Source organism: Gossypium arboreum, chromosome 4, assembly GCF_025698485.1.
Source record: "Gossypium arboreum isolate Shixiya-1 chromosome 4, ASM2569848v2, whole genome shotgun sequence".
Classification (NCBI taxonomy): Eukaryota; Viridiplantae; Streptophyta; class Magnoliopsida; order Malvales; family Malvaceae; genus Gossypium; species Gossypium arboreum.
The window spans coordinates 13,234,570-13,251,488 of NC_069073.1; the positions used below are offsets into that span (position 1 = coordinate 13,234,570).

Sequence of the window (16,919 nt, forward strand, 5' to 3'; positions counted from 1 at the left end):
CAACCAATCTATACCCAGAATTACATCGAACTCATCAAATGGCAAAAGCATTAAATTAGCTGAAAAATAGTAACCTCGGGTCATTAAAGGATAGTTCTTGCAAACTTTATCAACTAGAACATGCTTGCCTCAGGGGTTTGATACTTTAATCACAAACTCTGTAGACTCAACATGCAAATTCTTACTAAACACTAAAATACGAATGAGTCGATCCAAAATCAATCAATGCAATAACATTAATGTCGTAAAGAGAAAATGTACTGGTGATAACATCTGGTGATGAAGCCTCTTCACGAGCGTGAATAGCGTAAGCTCTAGCAGGTGATATCGCCTCGGATCTCAAAGCAGAGTCTTTTTTTGTACCTTTACTACTTGTCACGTTTCCAGCATTTCTCAGTGGTCTCCTAATAAACCGTAATTTATACATATTTTTACCCCATGTTTAACGCATTTTATGGATGATTTCCATTAGAATTGGTGAATTCGATGCTCCTAATGCTTTAATTTCATGTTTTATACTTAGGAGAGCATAGGAAAGCGAAAAGAACTAGAAATGGGCCAAAAACAGAGAAAATGGGCCAAAGTATGAAATCAACACGGCCTGGACTTCCTCACACGGGCAAACCACACGACCGTGTCAATTTGGCAGGCTCGAGCACGGCCTGAAGTAATCGCACACGGGCGTGTCCCTACCGAGCCCAAGTTGAGTCTAATTCGGAAAAGGCTAATTTTGAGGGATCTTAGGCATTCCAAAGCCTATAAATACACCCTAGAGGAGGAAGAAAAGGGGACACACAGGGAGGGAGTAAGAAATTACTCGAAGGAAGCCAATTGATCCATCTCAGAAGCCGGATTCATCATCAAGATTGAAGATCTCTCATCAATTTCCCCTTCAAGAGTTTTGGGTTTTCTTTATGTTTTTTATTCTTTATTATTCTGAGATGTTTTCATATTTAGTTATCAACTAGACCCCTAAATACCTAAGGGGAATGAAACTTAAGACGAATCTTGTTATTATTTTCTGAATTGTATGATAAATATTTAACTTGTTCTTAATTATGTGTTCTTAATTCTTGTTTTGATATCCCTGAATATTGATTCAAGATAAGCTCTTATTCAGAGGAGGAATAGACCCTGTCAAGAGTACATTTGTCATAATTAAGCGAAGTTGTTTGCATATCTAGACATAGGGTGACAAGATTTTGCCGGATTAGGGTGAAACCTAATAAGGGGATCCATAGATCGAGTTAATGCAACCCTAGGGTGCTAATTAGAGAAAAGTCTTAATTATTCAATCTAGGGATTAGACATTATTAGTCTTGAATAGGGATAATAACATAACTTAGGGATCTCCACGGAACAAGTTAAATGAATAAATCGTCCGATTCGGAGCCAGAATAACAAGTACAGTCTAAGTGGATTTTTCCTTAGGTATTGTCTTAATTCAATTGATTTTCCCAAAAGCAATTCCCCAATTTCATTCTCCGTGAGTTCTTAGTTTAGATAATTAGTTAGTTAAAACAAAACCTCTTTATTCTTAGGCTAGATAATAAAAAGACAGTCATTACTAGTACTTTTAGTTCCTTTGGGTTCGACAATCCGGTCTTGCTAAAACTATAATACTATTCAATAGGTACACTTGCCTACATAGCGATAATAATTAGTTTCAAGAACGATTAATTATAAATATTTAAAACCTATCACAAAATAACGCAATCAAGTTTTTGGCGCCGTTGCTGGGGAATTAAGATATTAGGAACGCTCAATTTTTATTTCTTTAGCCATTTATTTTTCTTGCAATTTAAATTTTTTATTTTTTTATTTTTATTATTATTTATTAATTTACTTTTTCTTTCTCTTGGAAAGTTTTTATAGTTTATGACTAGAAGAAACCCATCGGGACCACTACTTTTTGACGAAAAAATCGATCGTACAGTTTGTAGAAACCAAAGAGAAATAAGGCGAAGCTTAAGATACATAGAGAACGAGCAAGAGGACGATACTCAACCCCCAACCAAAGAGATGGCTGAAAAACAAGACAATCAGCTACCTCCTGTAATTGCAGTTAATCAAAATCCTGCTCCATGCACTATGTATGATTATGCTAAACCTTCTTTAACAGGAACTGAATCAAGCATAGTTAGACCTGTTGTAGCTGCAAATACTTTTGAAGTAAAATCTAACACTATTCAAATGATACAACAATTTGTTCAGTTTGATGGTTCGCAGGATAAGGATCCCAATGCTCACTTAGCAAACTTCTTGGAACTATGCGATACATTTAAAATCAATGGCGTTTCTGATGATGCCATACGTTATGCGATACATTTAAAATCAATGGTGTTTCTGATGATGCCATACGTCTTTGGTTGTTTTTGTTTTCATTGAGGAACAAAGCTAAACAGTGGTTGAACTCGTTACCACGAGGGTCAATCACTACTTGGGAACAAATGACTGAAAAATTTCTATTAAAATATTTCTAGCCGGCTAAAACGGCCAAATTACATAATGATATCTCTTCATTTGTGCAGATGGACTTAGAAACTTTTTACGATGCATGAGAGAGATACAAGGACTTACTGAGAAGGTGTCATCACCATACAACTTTGGCTTCAGGTTCAAACGTTCCATAATGGCTTGAATCCTTCGACTCGGCAAATGGTTGACGCAGCTACTAGCGGAACCATCAATAATAAAACACCTAAAGATGTCTATGAGTTTATAGAGGAGATGTCACTGAATAACTATCAGTGGCAAGTCATAAGGACAAAACCAACGAAAATAGCCAGTGTTTATAACGTCGATTTGGTTACCATGCTCTCTAATCAGGTAGAACTCTTGAATAAGAAAATTGATGGTTTTCTTAGTTCTTCTCAGGTACATCCAGTAATGAGGTGCGAGACGAATAGAGGAGGAGCATGCACAGAGTATCAACCCTTCAACCCTAGCATCGAGGAGGAACAAGTCCAATATATGGGTAACAATAACTCTCGATGCCAAAATAACCCATATAGTAACACTTATAATGCAAGTTGGAGGAACCATCCCAATTTCTCGTGGGGCGATCAAGGACATCAAAGACCACAACATCCTCCGGGTTTTTAACAACCACCCTATCAACAGGAAAAGAAGCCGAACTTTGAAGAAATGCTCTCAAAGTTTATCTCGGTGTCAGAAACCCATTTCCAGAACACCGAGATAGCACTTAAAAATCAACAAGAGTCAATCCAAGGGCTCAAAACTCAGATAGGTCAACTTTCTAAACTAATCTCCGAACGACCACAAGGTAGCTTGCCAAGTAATACTGAACCCAACCCAAGGGAACAGCTCAACGCAATTAATATTCAAGATAACAAAGGAGTCGTTGAGCCTGAACCAGAACCGAGGCAAGAAATCGTGGTAAGCAAAGGTCAAAGTAAGGTAGGTCATAATAAAAACAAATCAGTGAATGTCAAATATAAACCTCGTGTGCCATACCCCAACGCGACAAGGAAAGACCACTCAGATGAACAATTTGGTAAATTCCTTAAACTCTTAAAAAAATTACATATTAACTTACCGTTTATTGAAGCTCTATCACAGATGCCAAACGTAATGAAATTTTTCAAGGAGCTTCTAGCAAATAAGGGGAAGTTGGACGAGGCGTCGCATGTGGAGCTAAATGCAGTGTGTTTAGCTATTCTGCAAAATAAGCTATCGAACAAATTAAAAGATCCAGGGAGTTTTACAATTCCTTGCTTAATTGGTAGTTTAGATGTTAATAATGCATTAGCTGATTTAGGGGCTAGTATTAACGTCATGCCTTACAAAATATTCAAACAATTAGGTCTTCGGAAACCCAAACAGACTAGGATGAGCATTCAATTAGCAGATAAAACTATAAGATTTCCTAGAGGTATTATTGAAGATGTGCTAGTTAAAATCGATAAATTTATATTTCCCGTGGACTTCATTATTGTAGACATAGAAGAGAATAGCAACATTCCTTTAATTCTAGGAAGGCTCTTTTTAGCAACTGCTAAAACGATTATTGATGTTGGCGCAGGTGAACTCACACTCCGTGTGAGAGACAAAACAATCACTCTTCAAGCTCGTAATTTTGGCAACACATCAGAAATTGAAGGTGATCGTTTCACCCATTTTACTAAAATTGGCAATATGGTACAACCTACTTTGCAGGAGATGAGTCTGAAGGAAGCACATGAGTCATTCTCAAGCAATAGTAGAGGACCTGTTCATGAAGATCGAAGGTTACAAATCGAGGAGCTAGATGAATGGTGGACGCATAAACCAAGAACACACGATAAACCAAAACTACGCCAAGGAGAGCTCAATACCTTTCCCAATCAACTTAAGGTTGGAGATAGAGTCTTATTAGATGCCGCAGATCCCCACATTGTCACTACCACATCGAGCTTAGACTATAAATAAGCACTTCTTGGGAGGCAACCCGAGCACTAACTGTATTAACTTCTTTAAAATTTAGTCTTCAATACCTAACTTACTAACAGAGCTCTTGAATACAGGTTTTCCATAAAGACACGGCCAAGAGCACGGGCGTGTTTAGGGCTGTGTGAAAACAGGGTAACGATTTTCACAAACACGGGCTACAATAAAACGCCACAGCCGTGCGACATGGCCGTGGTTGAACTTGCCAAAACAACACTGGCCTGCGACACGCCCGTGTGGAAGAACCGTGGGTGAACCTGTTAAAACAGCATGGGCGTGCAACACGCCCTTGTCCAGCACCCATGGTCAAACCTGTTAGATTGACATAGGCGTGGGTCTACATACACGGGTGTGGGAGAAGTGAACAATGCCAGACATGGCCGTGCGACACGACCGTGTGCACCCATACTCCCAAGGAACACAGGCGTGTACTAAATGTCAGACGAGCCCAAATTCAAAATTCGCGAATCACACGGGCTGAAATTGGGGAACACGGGTGTGTTTCCTAGCCGTGTGCCCCAAAATCTATAAATACCCTGCACTATTTATTGTCTTCCCCACTCAAAAACCCTAACCCTAGCTGTTACAAGTCCACACGGCCTCCTTGCCATGCCCGTACACCGCTTCCAACTTCATTCCTGACGCTTATTCTTCAATCCTGTAGTGTTTGTTCACTCTTTTACCTTTAACTCCACTCATTTTTAATGCTATAATCTTTATGTATCTCACACTATGCTATCATTCAAGTTTCATTTCGTTTAGATTAGTTATCATTCATTCCACATGACATATTTTTATGAAACTCTCATGCCTTATTCACTTATTCTAAATCAATATTCATAATTTTCAATTGCTTCTTGTCATTTACCATTACAACTCATACCATGTGCTAAATTTATGCTCTTTATATTTCTATTAAATTCTTTACCATTTTTACTCATATCACCATCTAGTGCCACAAAAGTATGCCATTGAACTTATTGTTTTAGTTAGTTTTAGTAGTTGTGGTCTGAAATTATGATTTTTATTTAAAATTTGTCTTCGTTTTACTTTGACCACTCATCAAGATGACTTGATGATTCTAGTCGCAGGTACCATGTCATCTTCACGTGGTAAAAAGGCCGCTGTCCTTGCTTCAAAGAAAAGGAAGGGAGCGTCATCTTCCTTGGGTCCTACCGTGGAAGTTCGTCACCCTTTCCTGAGGTTCCTCATCGGGCCCTAAGAAGAACTATTCCAAATACTCCGGGCCTGACCTTTAATTGCGGAGCGCTACATTAATTGGACGGCAGTAGAACAAGTTCAGTTGGCTGAAGCGATTCAGGCCCTCCTAATCACCGACCCTTGGGAGCTGTTCTTTGGGATCATCGAGCCAACATACCTCAAGATCACGATGAAACTATTCTCAACATTCCATCTTCAGACCGTAATGACGAACTACGATGATCCCGGCACGGTCTAATTTCACCTATGTGGGTTAGTCCACCAGCTCAGCGTCCCAGAATTCGGTACGGCGCTGGGTTTATATTCGGAGGAATTCAATGAGGAGAATGACTTACATGCTCTCAACCGCTACATCCATCGTTCTCCTTCACGGTGCTGGGACGTACTAGTACAAGGTGGGGCCACCTACAATCCTAGCCGCTCCAAGGCATCAGTTCTCCATCCATCTCTGAGGTACCTACACACCATTTTGGCTCACATGATTACAGGAAGGCGAGAGAGCACCGACGTCGTCAACACTCACGACGCTTACTTTTTATGGTGTATGTAGCATGGGCACGTCATCGACCTTGCCTATTTCATCGCCCTCGTGATTCAGCACCAGACGGAGCGGCATAGGAAGGGGGTCATCTCCATTGGCCCCTATGTTACTCGGTTGGCTTGACACTTCGGGCTCCTCAGCACCGCAGCCCAAGAATCATCTTTAACCCTCATTGGCCAGATGTCTCCACAAGGCATCTTGAGCATGCTTAGAATGAGGACGATCAAAAAGCGCCGAGGAACCTACCCTCCTCAATATCGTCTCGCCCAATCTACTGAGGAGGAGGCCTACGAGGACATTTCTAATGATGTCCCTCCACAGCACAAGGACCCACCGACTCAGCCACCACCACCCTCTCGTCCAGTTCATGTGCCGGCTTCATATGCTGACATCTCTAAGCGCCTCACTCGATTTGAGTAGCAGTGTTTTCAATGATTTGACAGCATTGATGCTACTCTATAACAGATTTGTCAGCACCTCCATATCTCATCGCCAGTCCCACCTCGCGAACCATCCAACGATGAAGATGTTTAAAAATATTTATTTATTATTTTATGTTTTTAATTTTTAATAAAACTACTTTTTATTTTTACTAAGATTTTAGAATTTTATTTTATTATAAATTTCAGTTATTTCATAAAGAGTAATTATTCTTACTAATATCCCCTAAAAATTTCCTGATTTTATCACAGTTATATAGAGCCCCTAAGCTTATCATCGCATAGGAACTAAAAACTCCACCGGGAAAGGTTCTCCATGACTACTATGTCCTGATCGACCACGACCATAGCTACCACTGGATATAAATATTATTTTGGCGCAGGACTTATGGACTAATGAACCTTTACCACTGCCGGCGTATCCTCCTCCACTCTTGCACCGATTACTCTCCAAAACTCTAGTTTGAGGAATTCATCATACAGGAAGTTTCACTTCTCTCCCTATCTTCTTTCTATATTCTTATATCTATTTTTGTACATTGAGGGCAATGTACATCTTAAGTGTGGGGGGTATTTACTTCATTTCCCTATCAGAAAAATCCCTGAATGACTGTCTTGTTCTCTTGAAAAGCTCTCATATCATATTTAGGATAAATTTTGATTGATTTATGATTTTTATTGATATATCTTGAATTAAAACATAGGCATTTATTCATTGATTGTTTAAACCTTAAGACATTAGAGAATCAAGCATGATAAGTTGATTTTTAAGAATTTAAAATCTTAGGTTGTTTCCCCAAAGTTTAGGTATTACTTTGAGTCAGAATTAACAAGTTTTAAACATCAAAAAGCCATAATTTTTGTGAGATTTTTGAGCCTTTTGAGCATCTACTAATTCTTTCATGCTCACTTTTATTATTGCTTTGAGTGCATCAGTATTGAATTGTTATTCTAGAACTTGCTTGATTATGCGTGTCAAGACCACACCATTTGATTTGATATGTCAAAATGAGAAAGACACTTAGGATTAACCCACTCATGCCATGAAAAGCCTACCTCCACGATTAACCCCTAGTAAACCCCCTTGAGCCTAACAAACCATTTCTTGTATTACCCTTAATATTAATCCTTAACCCATTATTGTTGAAATCCCCTAATTAATTTGATCCCTATTTTTGTCAAGATTTGAGTTGAATAAATTGCTTAGCTATGTCTTGTTCTTAATAGTTAGTCTATGTTATTTAACTTGTTCTTAAAAAAAGAGTGTGTATACATCTTAATAGTAGTAATCTTCTGAGCTAAAGAAGTTAAATTCCATATTCTGAGAAAAAGCTCCGTTGTACGCAATTAATGACTAGCCATTTTTCTAGTTAGGCAAATTTTTCAAGTCAATCTTGATTCTAACCTTTTCTTTCATCTTGTAACCACACCCCCTAACCAAGCCTCATTACAACCCTCTAAAGATCTTTTGATTGATGTATCATCTCAAATTATAGTGGTGGAGTTTTGATTTTCATGCAAGCCTATGGTAATGACTTTTCATTATTGACTATTGAGTGCTTCATTTATTGTCCTTAAACACCTCGAGTGATTTGAGTGAATCTTTAGTGAGGATGTAAAACTCTGTGACATTTTGAATACAAGGTAATTACCTAGACGAGGGGAGACACCTATGTTTTCGGAATAATGCTCAACTTGGAATGATTGAAACTGTGATGTTCTTTTAGTTGAATTCTCAATGTATGATTACCTATGGATTATTTTGAGATATTATCGATAGAAATTATAAATTGAGAAGAATTTATTTTGATTATTAGTTGAGAATTTTGCTTGAGGACAAACAAATGCTTAAGTGTGGGGGTATTTGATAAACCGTAATTTATATATATTTTTACCCCATGTTTAACGCGTTTTATGGATGATTTCCATTAGAATTGGTGAATTTGATGCTCCAAATGCTTTAATTTCATGTTTTATACTTAGGAGAGCATAGGAGAGCGAAAGGAACGAGAAACAGGCCAAAACGGAGAAAATGGGCCAAAGTACGAAATCAACACGGCCTGGACTTCCTCACACGGGCAGACCACACGGCCGTGTCAATTTGGTAGGCTCGAGCACGGCCTGAAGTAATCGCAGACGGGCGTGTCACACGGGCGTGTCCCTGCCGAGCCCAAATTGAGTCCAATTCAGAAAAGGCTAATTTTGAGGGCTCTTAGGCATTCCAAAACCTATAAATACACCCTATAGGAGGAAGAAAAGGGGACACACAGGGAGGGAGTAAGAAATTACTCCAAGGAAGCAGATTGATCCATCTCAGAAGTTGGATTCACCATCAAGACTGAAGATCTCTCCTCAATTTCCCCTTCAGAAGTTTTGGGTTTTCTTTATGTTTTGTATTCTTTATTATTCTGAGATGTTTTCTTACTTATGAACTAAAACCCCTAAATACCTAAGGGGAATGAAACCTAAGTCGAATCTTGTTATTATTATTTTAATTGTATGATAAATATTTACCTTGTTCTTAATTATGTGTTTTTAATTCTTGTTTTGATATCCCAGGATATTGATTCAAGATAAGCTCTTATTCAGAGGAGGAATAGACCCTGTCTAAGAGTACATTTGTCATAATTAAATGGAGTTGTTTGCACACCTAGACATAGGGTGACAAGATTTTTTTGAATTAGGGTGAAACCTAATAAGGGGATCCATAGATCGAGTTAATGCAACCGTAGGGTGTTAATTAAAGAAAAGTCTCAATTATTCAATCTAGGGATTAGACGTTATTAGTCTTGAATAGGGATAATAACATAACTCAGGGATCTCCACGGAACAAGTTAAATGAATAAATCGTCCGATTCGGAGCCAGAATAACAAGTACAATCTAGGTGGATTTTTCCTTAGGTATTGTCTTAATTCAATCGATTTTCCAAAAAGCAATTCCCCAATTTCATTCTCTGTGAGTTCTTAGTTTAGATAATTAGTTAGTCAAAACAAAACCTCTTTATTCTTAGGATAGATAATAAAAAGACAGTCATTACTAGTACTTTTAGTTCCTTTGGGTTCGACAATCCTGTCTTGCTAAAACTATATTACTGTTCGATAGGTACACTTGCCTACATAGCGATAATAGTTAGTTTGAAGAACGATTAATTATAAATATTTAAAACCTATCACGAAATAACGCGATCACCTCCCTCTACTGGCTGTGTTACTCGGTCTTACATTTTGGAATTGGTCTTTCTCAGCTAACTCAGGACAATCCCGAATAAAATGATTTGGTGAATCACATCTAAAGCAAGCTTTATTACTTTTATTCCAGCATTCTCCAAAATGTCATCTCCCACACTGTTGACACTCGGGTTTATCGTTTCTCACACTGCCAACACTCGATACTGAAATTGTTTGAGCTTTAGGACTTGAGTATTGTTTTCCACGATCTCTGTTCGAATACTCGATTGAAGCATTTGGACGAGTGCACGAATCTCTGGATTTGTTTGACAAAGATTGATATGCCTTATTCATCGGTCTTTTTCTTAAGTATCTAGCCTCTGAATCTGCTTTTCTCTTTTCTTTGCTAAGCTCCTCGGCTTTGCAAGCTCTATCAACCAAGACAACAAATTCTTTCAATTCTAGAATTCCGACTAGAAGTTTAATATCCTCGTTCAACCCATCAATGAACCATTTGCACATGATTTCTTCAGTAGAAACATACTCCCGAACATATTTACTTAATCTTACAAATTCTCTTTCATACTCGGTCACAGTCATACGACCCTACTTCAATTGTAGAAACTCTTTATGCTTTTGATCGAAAAACCTCTGACTTATGTATTTCTTCCAGAACTCAGTCTGAAAGAATTCCCAGGTAACTCTTTCTCTTGGTACTATAGACACTGAAGTATTCCACCACTGATACACTGTGTCACTCAATAATGAAATAGCACACTTTAAACACTCGACTGGCATGCACAAAAGCTCATCAAATACCCGAATAGTGTTTTCAAGCCAAAATTCAACTCTCTCGGGATCATCATCAATAGTAGCTCTGAATTCTTCAGCCCTATATTTTTGAATCTTTTCAACTGATGGCTTAATTAATCGTAGAAGTTCCACACCTTGAGGCGCTATGGGAATAAATTATGGATTAGGTGGGGGTATAGGTTGTTGAATAGACAAATTAGTTCGAACATTGTCTGAAAACCACTCATTCATCATTTGGAAAAAGGCTTATTTAGCCTCTCCTCCGTAACTACTCGATACTTGTCTAGATTCAGATGGCCCTGCCCCTTGAGTGAGAGCTGGTGCATTACTCTCGACATCATCAGCTACAGCTCGATTGGGATCCATTTACTATACGAAAACACGTTTTAAATTATCAAGAGTCATCACACTATCACAGTTTATATATGGCATGTATAGCAAGACTCTCACACACGCTACATTAGTCTGAGAAGCGATTAAACCGTAGCTCTTATACCAATGAATGTAACACCCTTCACCCGTATTCAATGCCGAAATAGGGTTACAGATTATTAACAAACATATAATACAATTACACATACATTTTTTTCATACATTTTCAATTTCATGCAAATATCAATCAACTACATTCATCGTCCCGAATACGAGCCTATGAAGCTAAAAAAATGCATTTGGGGTGGCTTGGGACTAAACCGATAACTTTAAAAACTTAGTAAACACTTAGAAAATTTTCTCAAAAATAAGGGACACATGCCCGTGTGGCCCGGCCGTGTCTCTCACACTACCAAAGACAAGCCTGTGTCACAGGCCGTGTGGACATTCAAAATAAAACCACATGGCCGTGTTCTAGCCCGTGTCCGGCCCCGTGTAACTCTCTCACTTGGGTCACACGACCAACACACACCCGTGTGCCTTAAAAATGGCCACACACGCCTGTGTACCAGGTCATGTGCTAGTCCGTGCCAAACCTGTAGGGTATAATGACTTATGCCACACGGCCAAGTCACACGCTCGTGTGTGAGGCCGTGTAGAGCATACTGACTTGGTTTCTAATTCAACACCAGGGGACATAGGACCATGTACATGACTGTGTATCACATACGGCTGAGACACTCGCCCGTTTCTCTGCCCGTGTGGACAAAAATAGGCTATTTACCAAGCCAATTTGCCACCCAAACTTGCACAAACCTTCACTAAACCAAATTGCACAAAAACAAGGCATAAATAGGCATCTAAAACATCCACAACCAAGACTAAAACATGCCATTTCAATATCATCAACCACAAAGCACATGATATCATGTTTTTCCAATTCTAAACATACCAATTTCTCACCTAAAAATTTACTTAAAAGGTTTCATTCAAATATGCAACAATTACTTAAAATTTCAAGCGTACAAATCTCAAATTCAACCATTTTTTTACTCAAGCTACTCATCCACCACAATCATTCATCAAGTAATTATAAGCTACATCACAAATAGAGCATCGGCACATACATAAATATATAACACCAACCAAACAACATAGGCCAACTTACATGGCTATACACAAAACTAAACCTTAGACATTTACAAGCCAATTCATTTTGCTATATTCATTATCAAATTATGAACCAAAATGACCAAAGTCCCTATACATGCCATATATTCCAAAACATAGATTCAAAATGTAACACCTCTAACCCGTATTCGTCACCGGAATAGGGTTACGATGCATTACTAGATAATACACCTCATTCACACAAATTTATGCAGTCATAATCAAAATCCATTCAAAACATTCACATTGTCCCTTACAAGGCTCTATGAGACCTTAAAACATCCTTAGAATTGGTTCGGGACTAAACCGATAACATATGCAAACTTTGATAAACTTATAAAATTTCCAACATTTAAGGGACACATGCCCGTGTGAACAGGCCGTGTGCCTTACACGGCCACCAGACAGGCCCGTTGTGACATCCCTAATTTGACCCTAGTCGGAAAGTGGTTTTAGGACCACAAAACCGAGTCATAAAAATAATTAACCGACATATTTGATGATGATTATATATGAATATGCATGTGTGAAAATTTCATGCTTAAATTTTGTTAATAGTATGTGAAATTTATTAAATAGGACTTGTGTGAGAAAATTTAGAAATGTGCTAGCTAAATGTTAAAGTGGCCTATTAATGCATGTTATAAAATGCTTGTACTTGCATGTCAAATATTCCTTTTTGTTTATAGTGGCGGCCATGATGAGGAATTTATATTAAAATAGACATAAATAATTACTTATGATGGTTGTATAATTTTATATTGTTAAGGAGAAAAAATATTTTCTTTTCATCTTTATCAACCGAGGGGAGAGAACATTAGTTTTAGCTCATAGTTTCTTCATTTTCTCTTAGTCTTACGAGAGGGAAAGGAAAGCCACGGCTTGCATGTTGAGGCAAACAAAAAATTTCACTCATTTTAAGGCTAGATTCTCAAGCATTGCTAACAAAGAAGGAGGAGGACAAAGAGTTAAAGGGAAGGAGAAAGTGGTGTAGGCAATTTCAGCTAGGAAGAAATTTCTAATGTTCAAAAAAAAAAATTACGAAACCTTGATGCTGGGAAGAACAGTTGGATCAAGGGAAAAATCGGGTAGAAACCATGGTTGATGGAACTGTTTATGCCTACATGGCAGAATCTTGTTATCTGCCCTTGTGCTCAAGAGCTTAGAGGATCAAAGTTGGATAGGGGAAAGGAAAAAGTAATCGAATAGCCGTTGAAATCGTTCGACAACATCCGAGGTAAGTTTCTAGCATATAAGTTTAGTTATAATGAAGAATGATATGGAATACGGGTAAAGATGGGACTATGAATTGGTGTAATTACCTATAGTAAAATGATAAGGAATAAGTTACTTCTATGAGCCTTAGCCGATTTGTTATTAGAAAAGTGATATTTAAATTATGATTTGTATGTGATAATAAGAAGTACTTATATATGATGATATTTTTAAACTCAAATGCTAAGTTCTTAAGTGTTTGGACTTGGAAATTTAAGAGCAAATTGTAATAACCTACTTAGGACAGCAGCAGTAGCGTGATTTTGAAAATCACCATAAATTGTTGGAGTGGAATTAGAGACTGAATAAAATATGTAATCAAAGCTCAATGAGTCTAGTTTCTTATAAAATAAACAGTGTAAGCAAAGGAATTTCCTATAGAGAGATATTTAAAGTTGTCTGTGATAGTGTCAGAATGAATCTAAAATCCCCTATTCTATTTTTAGAAAATCATTATAAATATTAAAAAAAATTTATAAGATAAAATTTATATTCTTAGACTCCTTAATGAGTCTAGTTCCAAATGAAATAAACAAGAACATATTTTGAAATCTGTACAATGAGAAATTTGATTCGTAGTGAAGAGTGGTCAGTATAGTATATCAGTGAAATAGGGGAAACTTTAAGAAAATTCTGATTTTGATTGGCCAAACCAAAAATCATGAAAATTTTATGGATAGAAGATATATGAGTCTATTTTCAGAGAAAATTTATGGAACTTCATTTGGAGTTCCGTAGCTCCAGTTACAAATAATCTAATGATTGTTGCTCAAGAAAACAGCTTGTAGTGAATCTGTGATTTTGTTGTAAGCATTGATGAAACTAATTGAGTTGCTTATAAGCTATTGCTGAATTGATGCACAAGATAAATATATAGGTGGTGAGGCCAAAATGGCTAAAATTTAAATGTGTGCAAGTTATCCGAATGGCTATTTTATAAACGTAAGTAATGTATATGTAATATGTGTTGATAGTTTTATAAATTGAAGGTGTAGTGACTTATATGTTGTTTAGCCGAATGGTTGTCATGAGAAGAATGTAAGTCATGTGTGTATTTTCTTATTTAGTTGGAATTTTATTGAAAGGGATATATATAGATATATATATATAAATATGTATTAAAGTCGAATGATATTAGGACATGAAGTTAAGGTATACGCTATATGCTTATATTCGAATGAGGTTAATGAATTACAATGGTGATAGTTTGTGTGAAATGTGGTAACATGTGATTATAGTGTTATGTTTTATTTGAAATATTAATGTGAATATGAACTAAAGAACTAAGCTCCTAAATACATATATATATTTATGTATGTGCACGAAATGAGTGCATATGATTAAGTGGTTAGAGGTATTGAAAGATTGAATTGGTAATTGGTAACTATAGAAACGGTAAGTGTACAAAGGTTAAGTATATGGTAAGTGATACTTACTTGCTATGTGAATTCGATTTCGTTTGTATTACAAATGTACTTGGGGAATCACTTATGAGATGGTTATAAGTTATATTCAACGAGTATTGACTCTATCAAATTGTTTATGTAATATGAAAACATGAATATGTGTTTCCAAATATGGAAACCGAATGTGATTATAGTGTTATGTTTTAGTTCGACTAATTAAACTAAAAAAAATAGCATTGATGTTTTTTTTAAATGCGAAGGGGTATATACTCTTAAATTTGGATGAAATAGATGAATTACATGTGCATACATAGGGTTTAATCTATTTGACCGAATGGTGATATATCTTGACATTTCAAAACGTGATTTGTGTAAGGCCTAATCTTAAGCGACTTAGTAATAAATCAACAATTACGGATGTTCAGCACATTAAGTTGGCCAGGTATGTATTATGTACTTGTGTAGGCTTATTAAGCCCATCGAGACTTCACTTGGATTTTGTGTAAGTTATAAATGTATTTAATCTAGCAAAGTTAATTGTTTTACTTAAGACTTACTAAGCCTTGAAAGCTTACTCTGTTGTTACGTTTCTCTGTTTTATAGATTGTCAAATTTGGCCTTTGCTCGGGAATCGTCAACAACTCGTCACACTATCACTATCCCTTTGTTTGGTACTTGCTATGTTTTGGATTATTTTATGGCATGTATAGAATAGACTAGTAGCAGAATAATATTCTGGTTAATGTATATAAGCCATGCGAAAATGGCATCCTTTGAATGTGTACTTATAGAAGTTTAATTTTATCCCTGGCTGTATTTAGCATTTATCTAAATAAATGATCTTTATTTCAAGAAAAAGTTTAAAATTTTACTGTTCTGACATGAGTTACAAGTCTGGTAATACCCCTTTCCTATTCCGACAACGGTTACGGGATAGGGGTGTTACACCCGTGTCATAGGCCGTGTGAAAACAAGGCATGCATTCTGACTTGCACCACACGGCCGGAGACACGCCCATGTGCCATGGTCGTGGGAAAACTGGAGGGGTTACTAACTTGCGTCACACGGCCGGCCACACGCCCATGAGCCAGCCCATGTTTCATGCACGACCAGTAGACACGCCCGTGTGTCTAAGCCGTGTCAAACTTATAGGGTATATTGACTTAATTTGAAGGGTATCCCAGGGGATACACGGCCGTATACCAAAGTTATGTGTAACACACGGTCGAGTCACACGCCCGTGTGCTCGGCCATTTGGAGTGAAAATAGGCTTGGTTGAAGCCACATTTCTCACCTTCCTTGAGCATACCTAAAGCATCACATTTCATCCTATTTCAATACATTAATAGACAGCCAAACAATGCTATTTCATAATCAAGCATTCATATACTCAATTCGATACCATTTGTACATTCAAACAAATATTAAACTAGCATGATTCATTCCTCATTACTCACCTATTCAAACATATACCAAAATACATATCATACTCACCAAAACAATCTATTTCAATATGTATTTTTACTTCCATTAATCACACTCAAAGCTTGACTCATAAATCATTTATTAGCCATTCCTTTATTAAGTCCAAAATCATGCTTTTCATAAGTAAATACTCATCATATACCAAATGATCAAATGATCATCTTGAACCGTCACCAACCGTACTAAATAATGCCATTACACAAGGCAAATTCCACATCGAACATATGTTATTAATAAGCCATATAAAATCACCAAATACATCACCAAAACCTTTATCAAAAAGACTTAAGCCTATACATGCCATATAACCAAGTAACAAAGTGTAAATAAAAGTCAATAGCCGGATAGTGCGATATGATCTCCTATGACTTCCAACCCGAGCGAACGTCCCAATCACTATAAAACATAGAATAATAATACAAAGTAAGCTTCACAGCTTAGTAAGTTTGTATACGAGCCTAAAATGATCACAACATTCATATAGCAATTCGAAATAGATAAATCATTAACATTTAAAGCATTAATTCATGAGCTAACATCAAATTATTCATGTACTCATTCATAAGTTCTCACCTTCAT

General features: G+C 37.0%; 1 non-coding gene across 1 annotated transcript; it reads right to left on the minus strand.

The window, feature by feature from the left end:
• Positions 1 to 2,498: 2,498 nt before the first annotated feature.
• LOC128292048 (small nucleolar RNA R71) lies at positions 2,499 to 2,607 on the minus strand. The gene has a single exon (XR_008282032.1). It is a non-coding gene; the product is annotated as a small nucleolar RNA R71 (small nucleolar RNA).
• Positions 2,608 to 16,919: the final 14,312 nt, after the last annotated feature.